This window comes from Lissotriton helveticus, chromosome 9 (genome assembly GCF_964261635.1).
Source record: "Lissotriton helveticus chromosome 9, aLisHel1.1, whole genome shotgun sequence".
Classification (NCBI taxonomy): Eukaryota; Metazoa; Chordata; class Amphibia; order Caudata; family Salamandridae; genus Lissotriton; species Lissotriton helveticus.
In genome coordinates this window covers 612265108-612290847 of record NC_136070.1, presented here as the reverse complement: position 1 = coordinate 612290847, position 25740 = coordinate 612265108, and the positions used below count along the sequence as shown (strand labels likewise).

The window sequence follows — 25740 nt, the reverse complement described above, 5'->3', positions numbered from 1 at the left end:
GTGTTTACTGTAACCTTACTAGTCTTCCGTTGTCTTGTCTGTGCTCGTCCGCCTTTCTAGGCTCTAGTCACAGCGGCAGCTTCTAATCAAAATGTCGCAAACTCGCAACCATCAATGCCTCGCACTTACCAGATTTTTTAGTGTGCAGTTTTATGTAGAGCTAACTTGACCCGAAGGTATGTCAGAGCGCTTTACATGAGCACAGATGGTGCAGAACCCTGCATACTAATTTCCTCCCTCATGAGTCATGAGTCCGCAGAGCACGTTCAACGCAGGGGGGTATGGCTTAAGGGTCGTACAAATGGAAGAAAAGGGCTATACAAATGCATGTAAATGAACACGTATACAAATATACGCTAACACTGTGTCTGACCAATCACAGTCCTGGCGATAAACCGATTATGGCTCACAGCGCCCATGTTGCGCCTTGGCACAGTGGGCAGCGTTACTGCATCTGCCCCTGGCCTGGCATCTGGTTTTTATAGCCCCGAGGAGCCACCTTTCTCACCGAGCCCTTTGCCTGCGCTGATGCCAGGGTCTTGCCAGGGTGCCAAGTGGGGCACCGTCCGGCAGCACCAGGGCCAACTCTGGTTGGTGGCAATAGCAGCGGCTGTGGTGCCAGGTGCTGCCCTGGGGTGGCAGGACATAGCAGACATGCCAGCGCTTCCTTCAGCTTCTTGGCGCTTTAATCCAAAGAAATGACCAGCATTAGCCGAGCGCTGTAGAGTGCACTCAATGAGCCGAGGCTCTCACACGTTCACTGACTGCTTCAAGGGATTTACATCAAATTACACGGGGCTCGAACCAGTTGGAAAACACAACTGGTGACAAAGTGTAGAATGAGACAGAGATGGGTGGATGTAAAATAAACCGGAGGGGAACATGTAAAGAGTGGAGGATAGAAAGAAAACGAGAAATAAAGGGCATGGCCACCACGGGAATAAACAAGGTTGAAAGTGACGTGTAAGGAGTGAGATGAGAAAAGGAGGAGCGGGTATAACAGGCTCTAGAGAAAGATGAGAAAGTAGGGGACAGAATCGGAAGTGGATGACTGAATATTGTGAAATCGGGGAAGGGGTAACAGATAGGCATCTGGTGATTTTTGTAGAAAGAAATGTAGATTTCCTTCAAATGATTTGAATAAAAGAAATTTTCAGGCAAATGTGCATTTTCGAACCGTTTTATTTGAAGCCTTTGAAATGTACAATAAATAGTTCTTAAACTTTGGACAGATACATTGAAGGCAAGCCTTGCCTGACCAGTGACGTCATCGGCATAGCTCCAAGAGGCCCTGCTAGTCCAAAGGCTCATTCAACTTTACTTTTTTAATTTAAAGAACTTTATTATTTCAACGAAATAGAGCTACATACATTATTAATCATATAGATATCAAGGCCACATATGTATTTACATTTAGGTTGAGGTCTAAGTAAATCATATATGTACAAGGCCATATGGAATAAAAAGAAATATGTTATTGAAGCAAGGTAATCTGGTGTGAAAACATTAAGAAATACATATAAAGAGGAAGGGAAAAAATAAAACTAATAGGTACAATTATACATTGTCTATGTTTGATACATATCGATACATTATGTATTGTTTACAGTACAAATATTTATGATGGTTTAATGTTCCCAAGGTACATATCCTGTTTCTCCCATGTGCGCCTCGTTCTGGCCTTCCAAGGGGATTTTTGTAGGGTGCATGACTTTCAGACAAAAGTATTTATGCACATGTGAATAAAGTTACTTTGGATGACAATTCACCCTGTCAACCATGCCAGAACACAGTTCTGCGGTTGTGTACACTGTCCCCCAATGATTATGCTTGACAGTAATCTGAGCATCCGGCCTAGGGCTATACATGAAACTAGAGGTGGGTGGAACTCTGCGGAATGTCACAGAGCAGAGGTAGGGCTTAATTTCATGTTTAATCTGACTGCAGATAGAGTTTCAATTATCCTTAATATGAGATGGTGTTTTACTTTTACCTGGTATTGAGCAAATAGTGGTCACTCCCTACCAGTTGCGTTCCTTTGGCGGGTGTCTTATTTCTATATGTTCAACCTGTTGCACTTGTACAAGGCATATCACAGGGCTGTTGAAGGCCCTCCCCCTAACTCCCATCAAATTGTCCTTAAGAAGAAGGCTGGCAATGCATTGTTTCCCCCTTTCTCGGTGTTTCTTAACACCAGTTCAACTGCTGCTCTCTTTGTTCTGGTAAATAAAATCTTTCTTAGCCTGGTGGTTTTTCAAAGAGTGTTCGTGTTAGCCAATTGGCTGTGAGATGCTTGCATTTGTAAGACTACCCCTGCTCTCTCATCCACTGTGGTGTATTATAGCTGTGATTTCATACAAGAAAACAAGACAGAATGCCAGGATCTCATTTTGCTATGCATTTTACAAGTCCGTCAAGTGGCATTATGACATACGATACCAGCAGTTAGTGTTCTCACAGCCTGTTCTAAGAAACAGGCCATGCCCACGCTACCAAGCCAAGTTTGCAACTGACTAGGATAGGCAGTGGGCACACGTAGGCCTTGAGACCCCGAGTCATAATCCCACAACACCCAAGCATCTCCTACCTGGCAAATAACCCCAATACTGTAAGACGGTTATTGTCAGGTCTCATCATTCTGGGCTGCCCCTGTGTTGCATCCTGTCTGGAAAATCTGCTCTGCATGAACAGCTGTTAGCACAACCTGGAGCTCCAGTCCTGCAGCAAGTGTTGCTGACTATCATTTTATTTATGGTAGAGCTATGAACATTTGCATTATTTATTTTTTAAAGTATTTTTTGGATTGGTTCTCTTTAGACTGTATCGGTGCACTGAGTGGTCTGCTTTTACTAAGGTGAGTGAGCCACAACACGTCTTCTCTGACAATTGTATTAATGACTCGAGGCAAGTCAGTTGTCTTGTTTCTCATATGTAAGCCTTTGTTGTTATATATAGAGCAATACTATGGCCTACCATATACAACAGAGATGTTTGATTGTTTGTACAGTGTGCATCCTGAATTGAATCATTTTAAGATTCTCTCAAAATTGATTATCATGGATAACAAGCCACAGTGTAGAAAAGTAATTGCCCAGAGTGTCACAGTTTGGTCATGCTAGAAAGCTAGAAGTGAAACCAGAGTCTCTAGTTCATGGCTCTGCCCCTTAGTTTTTGCCCCAGTTCATCAAAATGTTCGGACTGGCCTGGGCATGCTACACTAGTGCCTTTATTTAATTACCTCAAGCTGTGCATGGTGCGAGCATGAGCCACACTGTTAAAACATGGTATTTCAAGCTGGTATTTATTTAAAGTCTTATCGTTTGAATTCAGCACCTGAGCATAATAGGACGGAATATATGAAGCTCTGTGGTTATACTGAATAAGCAGCTACCTATGTTATGCCATCTATTAATGTAATAACTGCACTTTCACAATTGCTTTATTAACCTTCCTGCTTTCTCAAATTTGCTTGAAAATGCACGATTTTTCTTCTTTTTTTCAAAATTTTCTTAGGGGGGGTTATCCCCCCAAACACCCCTTTTGGGGTTCGAGCTCGCTCGCTTCGCTCGCTCGCTACGGTGCTGTATGCAAATCACTTTGCGCCCCACCACTTTCAAATGTCACCCACCGCCCCTGCCCAAACCCAAAATAAAGAATTAGGAAACTTCCCAGAAGTGTACAGAACGCCAAACTTACCAGCGCTGTGCAGCAGGCAGCCCAATTCTGGCTCTTGAGACAGCAGATTTTTTCCTCCGATACTCTGCAAAAGAACCAAAATAAAGATTTATGAAAGTCCCCAGAAGTGTACAGAACCCCAAACTTACCAGCTAGGAAGTGTGAGAGTGATCCCCCCCAACAGTAAACATTAAAAAAAATAATGACCCCCCCCCCCGGGCCCGCCGCACACCGGGCACGCGGTGGGACCCAAGGCCCAATACTTTTTTTTTTATATGTGCCCCCGGGGCCCGCCGCGTGCCCCATGTGCGGCAGGCCCCCACATAATGTGGCCCCTGTGCCCGCCGCACACCGGGCACGTGGCGGGAGCCAAGGCCCAATACTTTTTTTTTAATTTGCCCCCGGGGCCCGCCGCGTGCCCCATGTGGGGCGGGCCCCCACAGAATGTGGCCCCTGGGCCCGCCGCACACCGGGCACGCAGCGGGACCCAAGCCCCAATATTTTTTTTTTAAATGTGCCCCCGGGGCCCGCCGCGTGCCCCATGTGCGGCAGGCCCCCACAGAATGTGGGCCCTGGGCCCACCGCACATGGGGCACGCAGCGGGACCCAAGCCCCAATATTTTTTTTAAAAATTTGCCCCCGGGGCCCGCCGCGTGCCCCATGTGGGGCGGGCCCCCACAGAATGTGGCCCCTGGGCCCGCCGCACACCGGGCACGCAGCGGGACCCAAGCCCCAATATTTTTTTTTTAAATTTGCCCCCGGGGCCCGCCGCGTGCCCCATGTGGGGCGGGCCCCCACAGAATGTGGCCCCTGGGCCCGCCGCACACCGGGCACGCAGCGGGACCCAAGCCCCAATATTTTTTTTTTAAATGTGCCCCCGGGGCCCGCCGCGTGCCCCATGTGCGGCAGGCCCCCACAGAGTGTGGGCCCTGGGCCCACCGCACATGGGGCACGCGACAGGACCCAAGGCCCAATACTTTTTTTTTTAAAATGTGCCCCCGGGGCCCGCCGCGTGCCCCATGTGCGGCAGGCCCCCACAGAATGTGGCCCCTGGGCCCGCCACACACCGGGCACGCGGTGGGACCCAAGGTCCAATACTATTTTTTTTTTGCCCCCGGGGTCCGCAGCATGCCCCATGTGCGGCGGGCCCCCACAGAATGTGGCCCCTGGGACCCAAGGCCCAATATATAATTTTTTTTTGCCCCCGGGGCCCGCCGCATGCCCCATGTGCGGTAGGCCCCCACAGAATGTGGCCCCTGGGCCCGCCGCACACCGGGCACGCGGCGGGACCCAAGGCCCAATACTTTTTTTTAAATGCCCAGGGGCTAACTCATACCCGAGAGAAGTCGAAGTATTTTGAAGAGAAGCAGAAGCAGCAGTCCCCGCCAACAGCAGTCCCCGCCAAGCAGTGTGGGCAGCCGCGAAATCCTGGAAGGGAGGGTCAGCCTCAGAAGCAGCAGGAGCAGGGCAGCACACAGGTGAGGAACAGGTGAGGGTGAGGGGGGTATACCTGCACGGGCGAGACCACCCTGACCTGAGAGACCCTTTTTATTGGCTCTGTGGTGACGAGAGCCACGGAGCCAATAGAAAGTGCCGGATTTCGCAGGCAGTTTTGTAAAAATCGCTGCATTTTTACAAAACTGCCGATTTCGCAATTTTTTTGCAAATTGCGAAATCGCGATATCCTGGAGGGTCTGTTTAATGCGATTTTATATAGCGCAAACTTTACCCAAAGGTGTCAGAGCGCTTTACAAAAGGACTAGTTACATTACATAAGGACTTCGGAGTACATGAGTTACATAAAAGAGAAAAAGAGAAAAATTCAGTTCAGTTCAGTAAGACTTTATTCGGTCTATTACAACCATCAAAGCATATAAATAAACAACACACCACATAATAAAATCCAGGATGTACAGCTTCTAAAAATCATCTATACACCTAAGAACGACAATCCTCACATCCTCAGAAGGGAGAAAATATTAAAACCTAGCATTTTAAAAAAATTTCTAAAACACACAATTTCAATTTAAAATCCTGAGGTATAACATTTTTGTTACCACATGATTTTTATTATGTTTCTCATTCGCCTTATACGCTCAACCTAAACCTCTCGATAGTCATTACATTTTAGGAACTTCTTAACTTTTTGTATATATTCCCCATGGCACATGCTATGTCTAGATTAACCATTTCCAGTAAAAGGTTTACTGCTTGCGACCTATTTTTAATATCATACTTTTTAAAAATTGGGCATTAAAAATGTCTTCGCATTTCTAACATCTTCTGACAATCCAATAAAATATGTATGATATTACATGTTGTTCCTAAAGTGCAATTGCATTTTCCTTCATTATTTAGCATAAAGCTTTTTACCCCTTTACTCGCATAACATGGGTTTACCCCAATTCTTACTCTTAGCACTTCACGCCTCAACTGGTAACTGGGTACCCTGTCAATATAAGGAAAATGTTGATATTTTTGCCACACTGTGACCATATGGAGAACTGAGCTTTTCCTAGAAAGATAGTTTTGATCCTGTGCTCGAGAGACTTTAGATCCCAGCATCTTAAGCTCTCTCTTATCGATCTCAGGTTAAAGGGACTGGGGGCACAATTCAATCGTTAACTGACAACACGCTTTGCGAACTATGGCTCTAGTTTCTTTGGCCCAGGTTAAATCGATGTTTATAATTTCCTTCTGACACCATTGTGAGATTTTAAGATCTTGACCCAAGCTCACACGTTGCCAGAAGCGTAGTAGGGCCATGCACGTTATAATACCCCATGAGATAGTTCCCAGTTCAAGTCTCACTGCTTGTACCATTGATGATTTAGGCAGAGAAAAGAGATTTTTCAATCTGTTTCCCTCTTCAACATCCCACCTATTTTTGCCACTCAGATATAGTGTCTATGCACCATACAAAAATTGAGGGGGCACCATGGCTGAATAAGCTTTTAGAACCGGTCTGTCGGACATTTCCCCATACACGCCATTGAATCTTTTTAATCCCTTCAACGAGGCCGAAGCCCTCAGTTTTAATGCATCCAGGTGAGTGTGCCAATGCAAATTCACAAAAGAATGGTAGTAAAAGGTCGATTAGGATGGCGGACGGAAACGCGTACTGTCCGCCATGGTCGCGGCAAATTCACTCCCGCCCGCACCGCGGAGAATCCACGGTTGCGATTAGGATAGTTATATCAAGAAACTCCGACCGCGGCGGACGGAACACATCAAACACCGTCCGCGGCGGACGGAACACATCCAACACCGTCCACGGCGGACATAACCAAATGAACACCCACCGCCGCGGACGGACATGACCGCGGAAACAGCCACATCTACCGCCATATCTGCGAAGACTCCGTGTCCGCGATTAGGATAACGCCGCCTGTACCACGGTACGCACAGCCATCCACGTCCGCGGCAGAAAGAATGCAACGAGAAACAGTGCATCACTGCGGAAGGCCAACACGAACAACATCCCTAACGTCAAACCAATGACAAAAAGTCTCTCCGAAAGTAAATTGCAAACACACCAAAAATGACAACCCCCCCACCTGAAACACCAACACCAATCACAAGCCACAATGACACCCCCCCAAGTACCCAATAATGCACACTAGTCAACACACCCACCTACCACCTGACTGCCAACAACCATTGAGACACGACTATAAAATGACACCCACCCACTACCACAATCCTTTGCATCACAGCTTAGCTGCCAGCAAGAGGCTCAATACGACCAACAGCATACTCCAATTGAAGACACACAACCACCACCCTACCACACCCACCACACCATTCCTACACACCACACACCTGCACACCCCAACTCACTCAACCCACACACTGAGCACAACACACCATGGCACCCAAAAAAAAACTAAATTCACGGACACCGAGTTGAAGGTAATGGTCGATGAAATAGTCCGTGTTGAGCCCCACATATTCGGGGCCAAAGTCCAGCAGACCACTGTGGCGCAAAAAAATCACATGTGGGACAGAATCGTCAGTCGGGTGAATGGGTCAGGGACCGTGCCAAGGACAAAGCACGAAATACAGAGGCGGTGGCATGACCTGAAAACCAGGGTGAAAGGCATCCGTGCCAAAAACCATGCGAGAGCCAATCACACTGGCGGCGGCACACCCCCGGAGCCCATACCCTACACCGATTGGGAGAAGAAGGTGCTGGTTATACTTCACCCAGAGAGCCTAGACGGACTTGAGGAAGGAGAAGAGGCTGGTAAGTACAAACCAAGCACCAGAAACAGAACGACATGGTCAGCCTCACACAACTGAGAAGACACATCTCCCAGGCCCCAACCCATGCACGTCGGACACATACTCACCAAAATGTAAATGGCTACCAACAGGCCCCCATGTCCACAGGGAGGGCGGTGGTGGTGGGTGGGGTGTGTGTGAGAGACCAGCACTACAACTCCCAACAGGCCCCCATGTCCACAGGGAGGGTAGTGGAGGGTGGGGTGTGTGTGAGAGGTGGGTGGGGTGTGTGAGAGACCAGCACTACAACTCCCAACAGGCCCCCATGTCCACAGGGAGGGCGGTGGTGGTGGGTGGGGTGTGTGTGAGAGGTGGGTGGGGTGTGTGAGAGACCAGCACTACAACTCCCAACAGGCCCCCATGTCCACAGGGAGGTCGGTGGTGGTGGGTGGGGTGTGTGTGAGAGGTGGGTGGGGTGTGTGAGAGACCAGCACTACAACTCCCAACAGGCCCCCATGTCCACAGGGAGGGCGGTGGAGGGTGGGGTGTGTGTGAGAGGTGGGTGGGGTGTGTGAGAGACCAGCACTACAACTCCCAACAGGCCCCCATGTCCACAGGGAGGGCGGTGGTGGTGGGTGGGGTGTGTGTGAGAGGTGGGTGGGGTGTGTGAGAGACCAGCACTACAACTCCCAACAGGCCCCCATGTCCACAGGGAGGGCGGTGGAGGGTGGGGTGTGTGTGAGTGACCAGCACTACAACTCCCAACAGGCCCCCATGTCCACAGGGAGGGTGGTGGAGGGTGGGGTGTGTGTGAGAGGTCACCACTACAACTCCCAACAGGCCCCCATGTCCACAGGGAGGGTGGTGGAGGGTGGGGTGTGTGTGAGAGACCAGCACTACAACTCCCAACAGGCCCCCATGTCCACAGGGAGGGTGGGGTGTGTGTGAGAGGTCACCACTACAACTCCCAACAGGCCCCCATGTCCACAGGGAGGGTGGTGGAGGGTGGGGCGTGTGAGAGACCAGCACTACAACTCCCAACAGGCCCCCATGTCCACAGGGAGGGTGGGGTGTGTGTGAGAGGTCACCACTACAACTCCCAACAGGCCCCCATGTCCACAGGGAGGGTGGTGGAGGGTGGGGTGTGTGAGAGACCAGCACTACAACTCCCAACAGGCCCCCATGTCCACAGGAAGGGCGGTGGTGGTGGGTGGGGTGTGTGTGAGAGGTGGGTGGGGTGTGTGAGAGACCAGCACTACAACTCCCAACAGGCCCCCATGTCCACAGGGAGGGCGGTGGGGGGTGGGGTGTGTGTGAGAGACCAGCACTTCAACTCCCAACAGGCCCCCATGTCCACAGGGAGGGTGGTGGAGGGTGGGGTGTGTGTGAGAGACTAGCACTACAACTCCCAACAGGCCCCCATGTCCACAGGGAGGGCGGTGGTGGTGGGTGGGGTGTGTGTGAGAGGACACTGTAATGTAATCAAATGGATATGAACATGTAATGTCCACAGTACTGATCAGCACAATCTTGACCCTCAGGTGATCGTACTCTGACTGGTGAAACCAGCACCCGGCCGCAAGACTCGCTGCACACCCATACCGGACTCTCTGGGGACGATGACACCGGCAGCTCTGGTGCGGAGGATGGTGCGGGCCCAACGAGACAGCCAGGGCCATCTGGCTCACAGCAAATCCCGGCCCGACAACCGTCGCCCGTGTAACTACAGCAACACCGGCCACAGTGATCTGCAGACTCCCCTCCACCACCACCACCACCACCACCAGTACCACCACTCCTGCCTGTGCCACCCTGCCTAACCCACCGCACGACGCTGGGCCATCGGCCTCCCACCCAGGCAGGGAGAGTGGGCCACAAAGGAGCGAGGCCAGGCCACATCAGCCAATCAGGAGATCCACACTCCGCCGCGCTGAGGAAGGACACCCACCCCATCCTGTGGCAGAGTCACTTGAAGCCCTAGCCAGGTGCCAGGCTTCGTACGACCGTAGCCAGGAACAGGCAGATCGTGCCCACCAGGACTCGGTGGACAACACAAACATGTAGCGGGATATTTCGGGCTACCTTGGCCAGATAGTGGACATCATGGGCCAGCAGACAACAATGTGGAGGGAATGGATAGCCCGCAACAACCCCCCCCTTCAACCAAGTGTCCAGAGCCCACGGCCAGCAACACCACCGCCGCAGCCACCGCCACCACCACCTGTGCCCCTGGCGACGGATGTGGCCCCTGAACAACCTGCACCCCCAGCTGACTCCGTTCCACCTCAAAGACGGAGGGGCCGTCCGAGGCTGGAAGTGGGTGAGAGCAGTGTGGGTGCTCCATCCACACGGTCCAAGAGGGGCCGCCAATGACTCTGACACTGCCTGAGCCAGCCATTCACCCTGCCAACTATCCTGTCCCACATAGCCAATCATTGCCACAGGTCTGCTGGACTAGCCTGACACCACCCAATGTGGTGTCAGCACGGACATTTCATCTGCCATTACCTTCAACTCCCACTCCTCCACCCCACACTTACTTGTAAATATTCACCAGCACCAATGCACAACCTGTAAATAAATACCACTTACACACTCAATGATGTGTTGCCTCCATGTTTAATCACATAATTGCCTCAGAAACAGACGTAACCAGGTGCAGGGATCCAAGTCGTACATAATCATGCCGATGCAGGAGTGACCTAGGGAACATCAGAGACAGCAAACACACGTCAGGAAACATATTCACACCCATCACAACACACTGCACAGCAACTTCCCACAAACCACACTCATCACTAAAGCATTGGATGAGAGGACACACATCATGGAGACTTGCATGTCCAAATAAATGAACACACACACATGCAAACATCACACAGCAGAACACACAGCTGATGCACACCACATCCACACAACACCAGCATACATACATAAGGCATTGTCAACCGGCACAAGAGGTAGTTACTCACATTCAAGGGAAGTAGCGATCAATGAGCTGCGGCCTCTGGTCCAGACCTTCCTCCTCACCACTATCCTCATCAGTCGACATGGGTGGGATGGGAGGCCGAGGAACTTCTTCGTCTTCAGGGTCCAAGAGCAGTTCAATGTCATTGCGCACGGCCAGGTTGTGGAGCATGCAGCAGGCAATCACGATCCTGCATACTTTGCCTGGTGAGTAAGGCAGAGCCCCTCCGGTCTTATCCAGGCACCGAAACCTAGACTTTAGCAGTCCAAAAGTACGTTCAACCACTCTACGTGTCCTTCCATGTGCATCATTGTAGCGCATTTCACCCACTGTAGTAGGATTACGTATGGGACTGAGGAGCCAGGGCCGGTTTGGGTACGCCGAGTCGCCTATGTAGGGGGATGACAGACACAAATATCACTACCAGATTTGGTGGGTACCCCATGCCACACAGAAATCACAATAGTCCCCACTGCATACTCACCAACAAGCCACGCATGACCGGGACGCAGATTTGCCCTCATTTGGGGGACAATGCTGCTCCGCATGATGTGGGCGTCATGTGCGGAGCCTGGAAATCTTGCACACACATGGGAGATGATGTTGTTGGCCAGGCACACCACCTGCACGTTCAGCGAATGGAAGTGCTTCCGATTCCTGTAAACCTGCTCACGTGCCCGTGGTGGAATGAGAGCGATATGTGTGCCATCAATGGAACCCACTACATGTGGTATCTGGCCCAGTGCATAGAAGTCTGCTTTGACTGCTGGCAACTCTTCCGGCCGTGGAAAATGGATGTAGTCATCCTTGTACAGCATCATAGCTTTTAGAACATCCCGAAGTACCGTGCTGAACATGGCCTGTGACATCCCCCTGGCATGTCCAACTGTGTACTGAAAGGTGCCAGTAGCAAAAAAGTGTAGTGCCGCCATCACCTTTGCTGTGGGTGTAATGGAACCAGGATACGTCCTTCGTGGCTGCAGATGAGGAGACAATTGGGCAACAAGCTCCATCAATCGACGGCGATCCAGCCTGAATTTCCTGATCACCTCCTCGTCAACCATATCCTCCAGCACAGTGTATGGCCGATGCACATTTGGAGCCCTCCTGTGTGGGAGAGATGTAACTTGAGTCAACTTACAAACGACGCATAGGTGTGCAACTCCATCACATGTAAGCCAACATTAGCAAGAAGAAAAGTGTTTTAGACAATGGACATATGTGTGACATCTCTGAAAGTTACAGCAATACGGAGTGGCCCATTAACAATGTGCAGCCACTTGCAACAGGAAGTGTGTCAACACATACAACGCTACTTAGTCTCATGTCAACATTACTGACAAGACGTGTGTCATGACCCTAATGTGTAGAAGCAACATCACAGACACACATGCAAGTGCATGCACACAAACGATAATGATACACACACACCATGTCATCATGCACCAATGCCAACAGCAATAATGGTGAGCATACGGTCATTACATGTATGTTGACACAACAGGCAACACACATACACTGAATGCATGTGTACCCCCACCATTGTAGTGATCACGCATGAACCACACACTGACAACAGATTCAGAATGTGGCGATACAGCCGTGATGTACTGTGTAGATGTGAAGATGTAAAAACGTCTGTAGGGTCACACCCGACGTCAACACTTCGACATGCACACCTGTTGCACATTGTGTGCCCACCGATGGGCATAGTATGGACACACATGGAATAGTGCATGACATATGAAGTTTCCCTATCACGCTCACAACCCTCATGACGCAACTGCAGACAACACACCACCACGGTGCAGCGTCTGACAATATAAAATCATCGTCGCCGCCATGGCGGTGCACTGCTTCCGCTATTTCCGAATGGGCATACGCGGACAGCGTTCCCTCTCCCCATTGGCTGCATGTGCAGGGACCGTCACGGTCACACATCAGCAACCGCATGTGCAAGCTTCCGGCACGGATGCTTCAGTTGCAACAATGTTCTATCACTGGCGCCACCATGGCGGTGCACGTATTCTGCGGGGGAGGTGCAGGCCTACACACCCTTTAGATGTAGTCAATGGACATGGCAGTTCATGACCCCCCTTACAGTCACATTGCATCATCCACCGTACACCGGCCGGACCAGCCCGGCCTGGGACCGCCGTGCCGGCCATGTCCACAACAGCCGTGCCGGCCATGTCCACAACAGCCGTGCCGGCCATGTCCACAACAGCCGGGCTTGGCACGGCCTGGGACCGCCGTGCCGGCTATGTCCACAACATGGTGGCGCCAGTGATAGAACATTGTTGCAACTGAAGCATCCGTGCCGGAAGCTTGCACATGCGGTTGCCGATGTGTGACTGTGACGGTCCCTGCACATGCAGCCAATGGGGAGAGGGAACGCTGGCCGTGTATGGCCAATCGAAAGTAGCGGAAGCAGTGCACCGCAACACCAGGGCCAGTCATTGGCTCTTTTACGAACACACATCCAGGGCTGACCAATTGCTTGCGACGTATGCCACTGACACGTGCTGAAGGCCCTATATATGTGTGATGTCAAAAAGCACACATCCTACCCTGGGTACCAGTGCTGCCTGTTCACCTCGACCTGTTGCTGCTGAGCTGACCGCCGACTGCTGCCTGTGACCATCACCTCTACCTTCTGCTGCTGAGCTGACCGCCGACTGCTGCCTGTGACCATCACCTCGACATTCTGCTGCTGAGCTGACCGCCGACTGCTGCCTGTGACCATCACCTCGACCTGCTGCTGCTGAGCTGACCGCCGACTGCTGCCTGTGACCATCACCTCGACCTTCTGCTGCTGAGCTGACCGCCGACTGCTGCCTGTGACCATCACCTCGACCTGCTGCTGCTGAGCTGACCGCCGACTGCTGCTCTACTGCCATACTCCGTGATCTTGCCATATCGAGAGTCAAAGAGATCCGGTCTCGTCCCTTCACCGCGGCGGAGCTTGATGTCCTCGTGGACGGTGTGCTCCGCAACTATGGACGGCTCTACGGCGCACCCGGACAGGTGGTAAGTGCAGTGTGGGACATGTTGGTGTGCATGAGGTGGTCAATGACTCCTGGCTTCTGCAATCTTAGCTGTGTACTGTGGGCTCGACATATTATTAGGAATGTGCATGGCTGCTGACAGATACGTGTTGCCCCCATCTGTGTGACAGGCCAACTGTCCACTGACTTGCACCCTTTTGTCTCCCATCATGGTAGGTCAAGCTGCACCTTCGCAAGGACGTGTGGAGGAGCATAGCACGTGATGTACGGGCATTGGGGGTGTGCAACAGTCGACATACACACTGCCACAAACGCTGGGACGACATTTCCAGGCTGAGCAAGAATGTAGCGGAAGTGACACTGGGGATGATCCCAAGGACGCCACGTCTGGCCCGACGCTCCATGACCCCTCTCATGCACCGTATCATTGCTGTGACGCATCCTGACCTGTCCGAACGGCTGAGTGTGGATCAACAGCAAACTAGCGGTGAGCAGACTGTCTGTGTATGTTACTTGGGAGTGCAATGCATGTATTGGTGCCCAGACACAGTATTGACTTCCGTGGTGCGTATGTATCGCTGCGATGCCATGTTGGTGCCATTGGGTGAGTGTGATTTGACGTTCAGGTCCGGCATGTTGACACGCCACTTGCTTAGTAGTTGAGTATGTAAGCACATGCCGTAGTGGTCCGTGGCCCCATGGCAAGACATGTGTGCAGATGTACGTGCTCCTGCCCTGTCCGCATGCTGTACATGTGTCACGACCACCAACGCTTATGTAATGTGAGGATGACTGGTAGAGGTGGGCCGTGTGCAGGATGGGGGCTAGAAGAACTTTGTCAGCAATGGAATTAGGGATTCCTTGTCCTTCTGTACGTGAGTGTGCCCATGACTTACACCTCTTTTCTGTGCATTTCAGCTTTGGCAGAGGGCACTCAGCCACAGACGGCGGAGATGAGTGGAGGCAATGCATCCGGATCAGACTTCGCGCACACGCAGACTGACACAGAGGAGGGCAGCGCCGGAGAGGGGGACAGGACCGTCCCTGAGGACTCGCATGCAGAGACACCATCGTCCTCATCTTCCGACAGTGTTGGTGAGCCAGCACTGTTGTCACAGACTGGGAGTGGGCAATCAACACCTTCGGTCGGGACACAGCACACAGCGCCGACAATGCTGCCAACTGCACCATGTACTGTTAGTGCACGCAGGAGTAGGGGGAGCAGAGTGGCGTTCGGTGCAGGCACCGCGGCCCCTGCCACGGTGACCCAAAATGCACTTTGTGCTGAGGCTGTTGATCTGCTGCGACAGCTGTGTGTGGGGCAGACCAATATGACAAATGCTTTCCAAGACCATGATAGGAAGTTGGGGCAGGTGGTGGCATTCATGGAAAGGATGCATGGCGATCTTGCTGGTCTACACAGGATAGTTCAGTCATTGGCAAGCAGTGTGTCGTCTGCCATTGTACAGTCGCATGGACAGGGTGCTACTTCTGTTTCCCCATCTACACCACTGGATGTCTCAGGGGGGAGTGAATATTCTGACCAGGACTCTAATACAGGTTATTGCACTAGAAGCAGCGTCAGACAGCACGTCAGGGCACGGAGGGCACAGACACCATCCCCTAGGTCTGCAAAATCTGTTAACAAAGACAACGTCAGATACACTGGAGTACACACACAGGATCCACAAGTGGTGTTGGAGGACATGCCTTCACATGCTACACGGGCATTCCACACAAAAGGTACTCCCAAGGCAAGGGATACTCCCAAGTCCATGGACACTCCCTTGGACAAGGACAGTCAGAGGACAAAGGCACCTCCTAAGAGCAGGGAGAGTCCCAAGGACAAGGTCAATACCAAGGAAGGGGCCACTCCCAACGACAGGGACAAGGACAGTCAGAAGACAAAGGCACCTCCTAAGAGCAGGGAGAGTCCCAAGGACAAGGTCAATACCAAGGAAGGGGCCACTCCCAAGGACAGGGACATGGACAGTGAGAAGACAAAAGCACCTCCTAAGAGCAGGGAGAGTCCCAAGGACAAGGTCAATACCAAGGAAGGGGCCACTCCCAAGGACAGGGACAAGGACAGTCAGAAGACAAAGGCACCTCCTAAGAGCAGGGAGAGTCCCAAGGACAAGGTCAATACCAAGGAAGGGGCCACTCCCAAGGACAGGGACATGGACAGTCAGAAGACAAAGGCACCTCCTAAGAGCAGGGAGAGTCCCAGGGACAGGCACACAACAGAGCAAGGGCCATCACCCAAGGGCAGTGACACAGACAGAGAGAAGGTGTCTTCTGGAGACAGGTACACCACAGACGACAAGTCTGCTGCCAGGAACAGGGCACCGTCCAGGGCACAGGGAAAGTCCAGAGTCAACACTCCTCCTACGGATAAGGCACATTCTAGGGACAAGGCTTCTCCCATGGACACTGGCGCAATCAAGGACAGGCATACATCACCCCTGGCTGCACTGAGGCTGATGTTGTTGAAGGAACGGAAAACAGATGTCACCGCGGCGGAGTCCCCCCATACCTCCACTCCCATCCAGGCCAGTCAGAAGCAGAGGAGGGAGTCCCCTGTTGTTGCATCCCCCATTACACATGATTCTGAGTCCAGGCGGCAGGCACACAGCAAAAGACAAGCAGGCTCCAGCACGTCCCCAGAAAGCCGATCCCCGGAAGCAGATGCTCCACCTATGGTGGGTGATATTTCTTTTGAGTCCACGCCACTTGCCAGTCCTGTCCTGTCCAGGGTGCACTCACATATCCCTAAGAAACGCAGACACACACCATTGACACCTGCCCACCCCGATGTCGCTCAAGTACAGCTATCCCCAGCTCCCAGGGCCACCATGCCTCCTGGCCCATACAGCCCTGTGGGTCATCATATCAGTGGTCCCAGTGGTGCAGGTGCAGTTGACTCTCATGTATCAGATAGTGGCACTGTGTCTGTTGTTTGCTGTCATGCATCATGTAGTAGCACAGTCTCAGTTGTGCCCTCTCCTGTTTCTGGTGCTGGCAGTGTGTCTGGGTCTGTGGCCCATGTGTGTGTCACTCGGGCTGTGGCTGTGTCTCACACTCCTGTTTCTGGTGCTGGCAGTGTGTCTGGGTATGTGGCCCATGTGTGTGTCACTCGGGCTGTGGCTGTGTCTCACACTCCTGTTTCTGGTGCTGGCAGTGTGTCTGGGTCTGTGGCCCATGTGTGTGTCACTCGGGCTGTGGCTGTGTCTCACACTCCTGTTTCTGGTGCTGGCAGTGTGTCTGGGTCTGTGGCCCATGTGTGTGTCACTCGGGCTGTGGCTGTGTCTCACACTCCTGTTTCTGGTGCTGGCAGTGTGTCTGGGTCTGTGGCCCATGTGTCTGTCACTCGGGCTGTGGCTGTGTCTCACACTCCTGTTTCTGGTGCTGGCAGTGTGTCTGGGTCTGTGGCCCATGTGTGTGTCACTCGGGCTGTGGCTGTGTCTCACACTCCTGTTTCTGGTGCTGGCAGTGTGTCCGAGGCAGGTAGTTCACGCAGTCCACCTGATTCTGTGATGTGAGGTGCTGTTCACTTCACTCACATGTTATTGCACATGGTGTGTACATTGTCCATTGATAACAGCCTTGTACTGTTGTGGTCCTTGGGACGGGTTGCTTGGAACACGTGCTGCCTCTGATGGACCTGCTGTGTTGTCCACAATGCCCTGTTGATGCTGTGATACTGCATTCTGCCCTCTCACGTGCTGCCTCTGATGTACCTGCTCTGTTGGGCACAATGCCCTGTTGCTGTTCTGATACTGCATTCTGCCCTCTCGTTTACTGCCAATGATGTACCTGCTCTGTTAAGCACAATGCCCTGTTGCTGTTCTGATACTGCATTCTGCCCTCTCACGTGCTGCCAATCATGTACCTGCTCTGTTGGGCACAATGCCCTGTTGCTGTTCTGATACTGCATTCTGCCCTCTCGTTTACTGCCAATGATGTACCTGCTCTGTTAAGCACAATGCCCTGTTGCTGTTCTGATACTGCATTCTGCCCTCTCACGTGCTGCCTCTGATGGACCTGTCCAGTGCAATGGACTGTTGATGCACTTAGCCCCTCTCACGTGCTGCCTCTGATGGACCTGCTGTGTTGTCGACAATGCCCTGTTGATGCTCTGATACTGCATTCTGCCCATTCACGTGCTGCCTCTGATGTACCTGCTCTGTTGGGCACAATGCCCTGTTGCTGTTCTGATACTGCATTCTGCCCTCTCGTTTACTGCCAATGATGTACCTGCTCTGTTAAGCACAATGCCCTGTTGCTGTTCTGATACTGCATTCTGCCCTCTCACGTGCTGCCTCTGATGGACCTGTCCAGTGCAATGGACTGTTGATGCACTTAGCCCCTCTCACGTGCTGCCTCTGATGGACCTGTCCAGTGCAATGGACTGTTGATGCACTTAGCCCCTCTCACGTGCTGCCTCTGATGGACCTGTCCAGTGCAATGGACTGTTGATGCACTTAGCCCCTCTCACGTGCTGCCTCTGATGGACCTGCTGTGTTGTCCACAATGCCCTGTTGATGCTCTGATACTGCATTCTGCCCTCTCACGTGCTGCCTCTGATGGACCTGTTCAGTGCAATGGACTGTTGATGTACTTAGCCCCTCTCACGTGCTGCCTCTGATGGACCTGTCCAGTGCAATGGACTGTTGATGCACTTAGCCCCTCTCACGTGCTGCCTCTGATGGACCTGTCCAGTGCAATGGACTGTTGATGCACTTAGCCCCTCTCACATGCTGCCTCTGATGGACCTGTCCAGTGCAATGGACTGTTGATGCACTTAGCCCCTCTCATGTGCTGCCTCTGATGGACCTGTCCAGTGCAATGGACTGTTGATGCACTTAGCCCCTCTCACGTGCTGCCTCTGATGGACCTGCTGTGTTGTCCACAATGCCCTGTTGATGCTCTGATACTGCATTCTGCCCTCTCGTTTACTGCCAATGATGTACCTGCTCTGTTAAGCACAATGCCCTGTTGCTGTTCTGATACTGCATTCTGCCCTCTGATGTACCTGCTCTGTTGTCCACAATGCCCTGTTGATGATCTGATACTGCATTCTGCCCTCTCACGTGCTGCCTCTGATGTACCTGCTGTGTTGTCCACAATGCCCTGTTGATGCTCTGATACTGCATTCTGCCCCCTGATGTGCTGCCTCTGATGTTCATGCTCTGGTGCCCACTTTGCCCATGCTCACGCATACACTGTGATTGCACCCCTATTATGTGTAATAAAGGTGGTAAATCATGTGTCGTGGTTTGTCGTAGTCATTCCTGCTTGCGTACTACAAATGTGTATTTCTATTTGCTTCGAATCAGTGGTTTCGGGAACATGACACTCCCCCTTCCAACGTCACGACCCTTGCAGGTATTCCCCTCCAGACAGCCAATGGTGTGTGCCTTACCTGCGCCGTCGTCGATAGTGGGCCAAGACTAGGACGTGGTGGATCGCGAAGAGCATCGGGAAAGCGTGTTGCGCTGGGTCCATGGTGGCGAACAGCTTGCGGTGGGTATCTCTGCTATGTATGTTATCTTTGCTGTGGGGAATCTGCCGTGTTCAGACAGGTTGTTTTTCCGCAGCGGTTTTATGTGTATTTTCCGCCATCTTGATTTGGAGGACGGTCGTAGACGTCAGTACGTTCGGCGGAGGCTCTGGATTGGTTCCGTCCGCCGCGTGGTCGGGTGTAGTTGGGCGGCGGTGCGTGCTCTTCCGTCGCGGACGGAATTTTGACACTCTTTCCTATCCTGATATGGCAGACGGAGTGTCCGCGGCAGGCGGACACGGAAAAGGCATTTTCCGCGTACTCCAGGGCTGCGGTAGCTCTTCCGTCCGCCATCCTAATGAGCCCCTAAGTACATACGTCTACTACAGAAACTAGTGGTTAGAGTTGCATATATACAAGTTGGAAATTCACTCAAGGAAAAGATAGACAGAAAAACAGACCGAAAAACTCTAGATTCACATAAGAATGGTAGTAAGTACATATGTCTACTACAGATAATAGTGGTTAGAGTTACATATATTCAAGTTGCAAATCACTCATGATTACATTTTTAAAAGCGTTTAGAGTTGGACAAATATATATTTACCGAGTATGACATTCATGCTGTCGTTCAGCTAGGCGTTCAGGTGGTGTTGCACTTAGGGGCGGTGGTCTTGGGTCCATAGGGATCCCCGAGGTGGAGGTGGAGATGGCCGTAGGGGTAGAATGCCGGGTGGTGGTAGGTGGAAGCAGCATGCTGGATCCCCGGGCTGATGTTGGTGTCGATTGGTATCGTGACTGGGGCCCCGCTCCTTTGCCGGTCCCTGCACTACTTACCTTCTGTCCTGGGGAAGGTCCTAGACCCCAGGATCCTCCAAGGGCACCACACTACCCGCTGTGAGCCCAGGCGTGCAGAAACAGACGGCCCCTTCGCACAGCTCTAGTTCAGTCGTGGGGGAGACAGTCCTCTTCACAGGCCTTCCCAACTAGCCAAGCCCTCCGCATGGCATCCTCGTTGGGCCAGGGGGTCTCGTCACTTGTCGACGCCGTACTCCACTTCACAGGACGGGGGGGATCGGATGATGCTGTCCGTCACATATTACACCCCCTCCGCTTGGGCACCTCTATATCGGGAGACTCTCTCAGCGGCCAAGACCTGACTCGAGAACCCAGGCTTTTCTTGACATCCGGGCCTCAGCGTAGACGTCAGTCCGCCAGGATTTTAGCCTGTCTAATCGGTGGTCTCCTCATAATTTCGGGCCTTACGGGTCAGGATACCAGTTCGGACACCCTCCGAGTGCCATATGGCCATCCACTCCGGATATTCGAAAGGATATTTTGGCCGAGTCGGGAGATCTGCGCGGCACATCTAGCTGGACATCTTTCTTGGCACTGGTTGCTTGGCACCAGTTACTAGGAAAGAGTGTTCACTGCAACTACTGCAAAGTTCTGTTGAGTAGATTTTTTTCCTCTTGTTAATGGAACTCTCAGTGAGATAAACTTTTTGCTTTAGCATCCTGCTTTAGTGGAATAGAGAGCAACATGACTTTTGTCAGCACACCTGCATTAACATTCCTAGCCTCTCACACGTTGATATCTTCCCTCACAGACGGGCACATGCATCATTGTCAATTGCATTCTCAAACGGTGCGAATCGCAATTTTCGGCCGTTTGAGAATGCAATTGGTAAAATTGGGATGCATCATGTTTTTCGCAATTTTTGAAATCGTAATCATGTTGTGATTGCTAAACTTGCGATTGCATTTTAAATTTGTGAATTCACAAATAGGGAAAGGTAAATTACCATGAAGTAAACCTTCATGGTAATTTGCGGAAAAGTTCAAAAATGCTGAAAAGTGCATTTTTGAAAGTGTCAGTTTACACACACACATGCCCTTGGGCAAGCATGTGTGTGTGAAAAATGCACTTACAGTTATCTTTCAGGGGTGCAGGGGGGGTCCTAGGCCCATAGGAATGAATGGGAAGGGATTCCTTAATTGCGATTCTCAAATTGAGAATCGCAATAAAGGAATTTTAAGAAATCGCAAAAAAAATTGCGATTTCTTGATGCATAGCCGTTAGCAAATTCTTAATTGCGATTCCTTAATTTTCGCAATTAAGAATTCGCAAACGGCAACATTGATGCATGTGGCCGAGAGTTTTTTAGAATTTCATACAATATGACTGTAAAATTGTCAGTTGTTTATAAATGCCGAGTATTTTGGCCAAAAATTAAATTTTTCGGCCTACTACTTCTAATGGCACAGAAGCAGGTTAATATATATGTTTAAATATATTGTCGCTTGAGGTTTTCAGCTTATGGTTTTGTGAAAGAAGCGTTTGTTTATGAACTTCAACAGTGCAGGATGTTTTTTAAAAAAAAACCTTTATTGAATGCTTTTCATTAACAGTCAGATAAGCAGTACAATATCCATTCCTCGTGTCTTCACAGTTCGGAATCACATATACAGTAATTCTTACATTGTGAGCAGAATTATACAAAATGATCCCAATCACCCTCTATTACACTGTCTTCTGCGTCCCGTTCTATACCCATTGTACTTGTAACATGTTAAAATTATAATAACGCACTCAAGCATTTTAATCACTCACAGGTATATTAATCGTATTCTCTTCTGCATCAGATATTCCTGTTACTGGCGGGGCTACTAGATCCTCCTCTTCCGCAGCTTTTTTTAATCATATATTCCCTAAATCGGCCCCATATTCCAAGGGTCTGTTTTTTTCTTGGATGGGGGCATTATAATTATCCGTGTGTGTGAAGCAGTGAGCTAAATAGCAAGCCAGTCCGTGACCTTTGGAAGTGGGCCCGCAGCCATGAAATTCTCCATTTTGCCAGGAGAAGGCAGATAGCTACCAATCTACGTCCCACTTTCGGTATGTCCATATCATACCCCAGTAGTGCTACCAGTGGTGACTTTGGGATCGGAATTGCAAGCATTTGTGTTAATATGTCATATACCTCTTCGAAGAAATCTTGTATCCCCGGTCATTCCCATGCCAGGTGTAGAAATCTCGCATTCGCCCTCCCACATCTCTGGCACCTATCATTATCTATCAACCCATATTTATGTAGACTGGCTGGTGTGTAATATATCCTCTGTAAGTACTTATAATGTATCAATGTGTGTCTCCTGTTTTCAGATATGTTCTTACTGTTGGCGTAGCATCTGGCCCACTGCGCTTCCGTAATTTCTGCATCTAAATCAGCTTGCCATTCCATCTGCCTTTTTCGATAAGGAGGCTGAGTGTGTAACCTTATTTAGCGTGTATAGTGCTGTGACGCCTCTCTGTGGGGTGGTTGCCTGCATTAAGTATGTTAGTGTCTTCCATTCCAGGGGTTCCGCCAGCCCATCTCCCAACAGCTCACGCATCGCCTGTCGCAGTCTATGATAATTTCATGCATCTAAAGTATTGGCTTGAGGAGCGTGAGCCAATACTTGCGCCCACTCCATCATCACTCCCTCGTGAAATAGGTCCCCCTAATTGTTCTATTCTTAAATTGTGCAATGTTTGCTTAACCACATTTTCCTCTTACAAGGGTAACCAGACACACCACTCAACTGGCCATGTAGGTGTATACATGAGCCCTATCCTCTGGGTCTTGGCCACGTTTTGTAGTTGAGTCCTAGTGCATGCTGTCGGGTCTAATACATACGAACTGCCCCTGGCGCCCACCATTGAAATTTTTGGCAGCGGGTCTGGTGCAACTGCATTTCTTTCTATATGGAGCTGTGGTAGATCCCGGGGTCCGTGTATCCAATAATGAGCATGTAACGCTTGGGCTGCCCTATAATATCGTTCTAGGTCCAGAGCATTTAACCCCCTCTCTGCATATGGTTTAACAAGTGTATCCCATTTGACTCTCAGGTGTTTACCAGCCCAGACCAATGTTATCATTTGGGTTCTGATATTTTGAAAAAAGACTACCAATATAGGGATATTAGCAAATAATAACAGAAAGCAAGGAAGTACAATCATTTTCATTACGGCTATGCGACCTGGCAATGACAAAGGAAGCCTTATCCATTTGTCAATGGATTCTTTTAATTTCTGAATTGCACGGCCATAGTTTTCCCTAATTATTCTTTCAGGGTCTGTGTGCACCTGCATCCCCAAATATCTTATGGCGTCCGTGGTCCATTCAGTGGAATAATCTGTATTTCCACATATACAGCATATATTATTTCATTTCTGATTCCAATTTGACAGAGTCCAAAAGACAAGAGTAAGAATACTCAAGAAACAGGGTTCTTTCTTGAGCTGATAAATGCAGTACGTCCCTGCTCGTAGCTATCAGGCTACGGGTTAGTATGTGGGTTAAATCCCGGGATTTGCTGTATATGTGGAAATAGCCTTGAGGAAGCCCCGGCGCAATTAGCCAATAGGGGGCGAAACACGTGTCGGCTGTCCATGTTTCACTATAAAATAATAAAGATGTCTCACTGCAATCTGAAGTAGTTCTGGCCTCTGTATGACGACTTTTAAGAACGGATATTAATCCAAACAAGTATCTATTGATCTCTCATGGAGTACACACTCTCCATCCTTCAAACTTGTCTTCCTTTATGAAGCTCAAGAGGTCCAGAGCTTTGAGTGTGTCTCCAACTACCTATAAAAGGAGCTTATCAAAGCGTTGTTTAAATCTTGGAATCCTTGGACCTTTCTGCTTTGCTGATCAGTGGAATAATCTGTGCAAACCTGTGTGGTTGACGGTGTGAGAGGAAACATTATTGATTTATGCCAATTCATTTTTAGTCCAGAATGTTGTCAAATAGCATCACTTCCTTTAGCAGTGGATGTACATTTTGTTCAGGGTTACGTATGTATAACAGTATGTCATCGGCATAGGCTGCTATGACTAAGTTGTTCTGTGGGGATCGGATCCCTCTATGGGCATGGTATTCCCTCATGGCACACATCAGTGGTTCGGCCACCAAGGCGTAAAACAATGGCGACAGCGGGCAGCCCTGCCTGGTGCCTCTTGTAACTGCAACTATTGAAGAGAGAGTTCCATTTATACGAACTCGTGCTAAAGGGTTAGTATATAGTACCTGTATAAGTTTGAGAAATACCACTCCCACACTCACCCTGTTAAAGACTGCAGAGAGAAAGTGCCACTCTACTGAGTCAAATGCCTTTTTTATATCTATAAACAATGCTGCTGCCTAAATCTTTTTATCTATGTGAGCTTTAGAATCGAAACAAGTTTGTAGATTGCATGTGAGAGAGTGACCCAGGACGAACCCAGTCTGCTCAGGGCCGATCAATTTTGGAACAGTGCAGGATTTTTGTCCCCTCTGTTAGGCCACACCATTTGTTACATAGGTCACACCCCTTATGAGCCCCCCCCACTTTTCCATCCCAAACAAAGCACTGCTCCTAAAAAAGGAGCCAAAAAAACAGCCCAAAGGCAGTCCCTGGACCCCATGCTCCTTGGTGTAGTGAGCCACCCGGACACTACAATACATTGTATGGTGCACGCATCCCAACAGCCGGGTATGTCCCGAGGGCTTAAATAAAGGAGCGGTGGCCACTCAAAGCTATTGGACGCCATCCCCCTAGTAATTGTGTCTATGCATTTGTGCCCTGTGTACTCCATCTCAGGCGAGGCCTGTATGTACGTGACAAAACAGCAATCTGACATTGGCACGAGGGTGGGCAACACCTGACGTGTGCTGCCAAGATCGGGGAGTGCTCCTCGTCCAAACGCTTAATTAAAATCAGGTGTGACCTGGCTGCGGATCATCCTCATTCAGACTGTATGATCACCGGAGACTTCAACACTAACCTCTTTCAGGGAAACCTTGCTGACTTTGAAGGGCTTTTTCCATCCATATCAACAGAAGTAGAGGCACAGTCCAAACCACCAAACCAAGCATACTGTGGTCTAGGAGAGCTTTGTGTGTTGCAATTTTACAGTGCCGGCTTTTTTGTAATGAACGGTAGATCTACGAAAGACATTCCACCAAAGTGGTCTTGGACAAATGGCCGCAAACACTCCTATCTTGATTACACCATCTGTAATTCAGCCTTGTTCCAACACTTGGGTAACTATAGCATTCATCCCCAATCGGAAAGCGACCATCGCCCACAAGTCGTTACCCTCAATGTAAAGCCAGTGTATCATAAATTTGCCTCAACAACATGCATAGGAACTTACACTGAAAACCTTAAACGACTAAGATGGAGCGAAGACATCTGCACTAACGTTATGAAGGAATGTTTGGCCTTTACAACAGGAGGCATTGACTTGGCTGCCTCCCCCACTGTTTCCTGGTCCATCTTCTGTTCCCATTTGATAAGCCTTTTTCCATCTAAACAGCATTCCCATAAGGCCTCTT

General features: G+C 50.3%; 1 long non-coding RNA gene across 1 annotated transcript in view; it reads right to left on the bottom strand.

Moving 5' to 3' along the window:
- The window catches only part of LOC144782872 (uncharacterized), a 48202-nt gene that overhangs the window by 1276 nt on the left and 21186 nt on the right, over positions 1–25740 (bottom strand). Inside the window, exon 2 of the long non-coding RNA XR_013601293.1 lies at positions 3697–3760. This is a non-coding gene — a long non-coding RNA (uncharacterized LOC144782872). The remainder of the gene's footprint in view (positions 1–3696; positions 3761–25740) is intronic.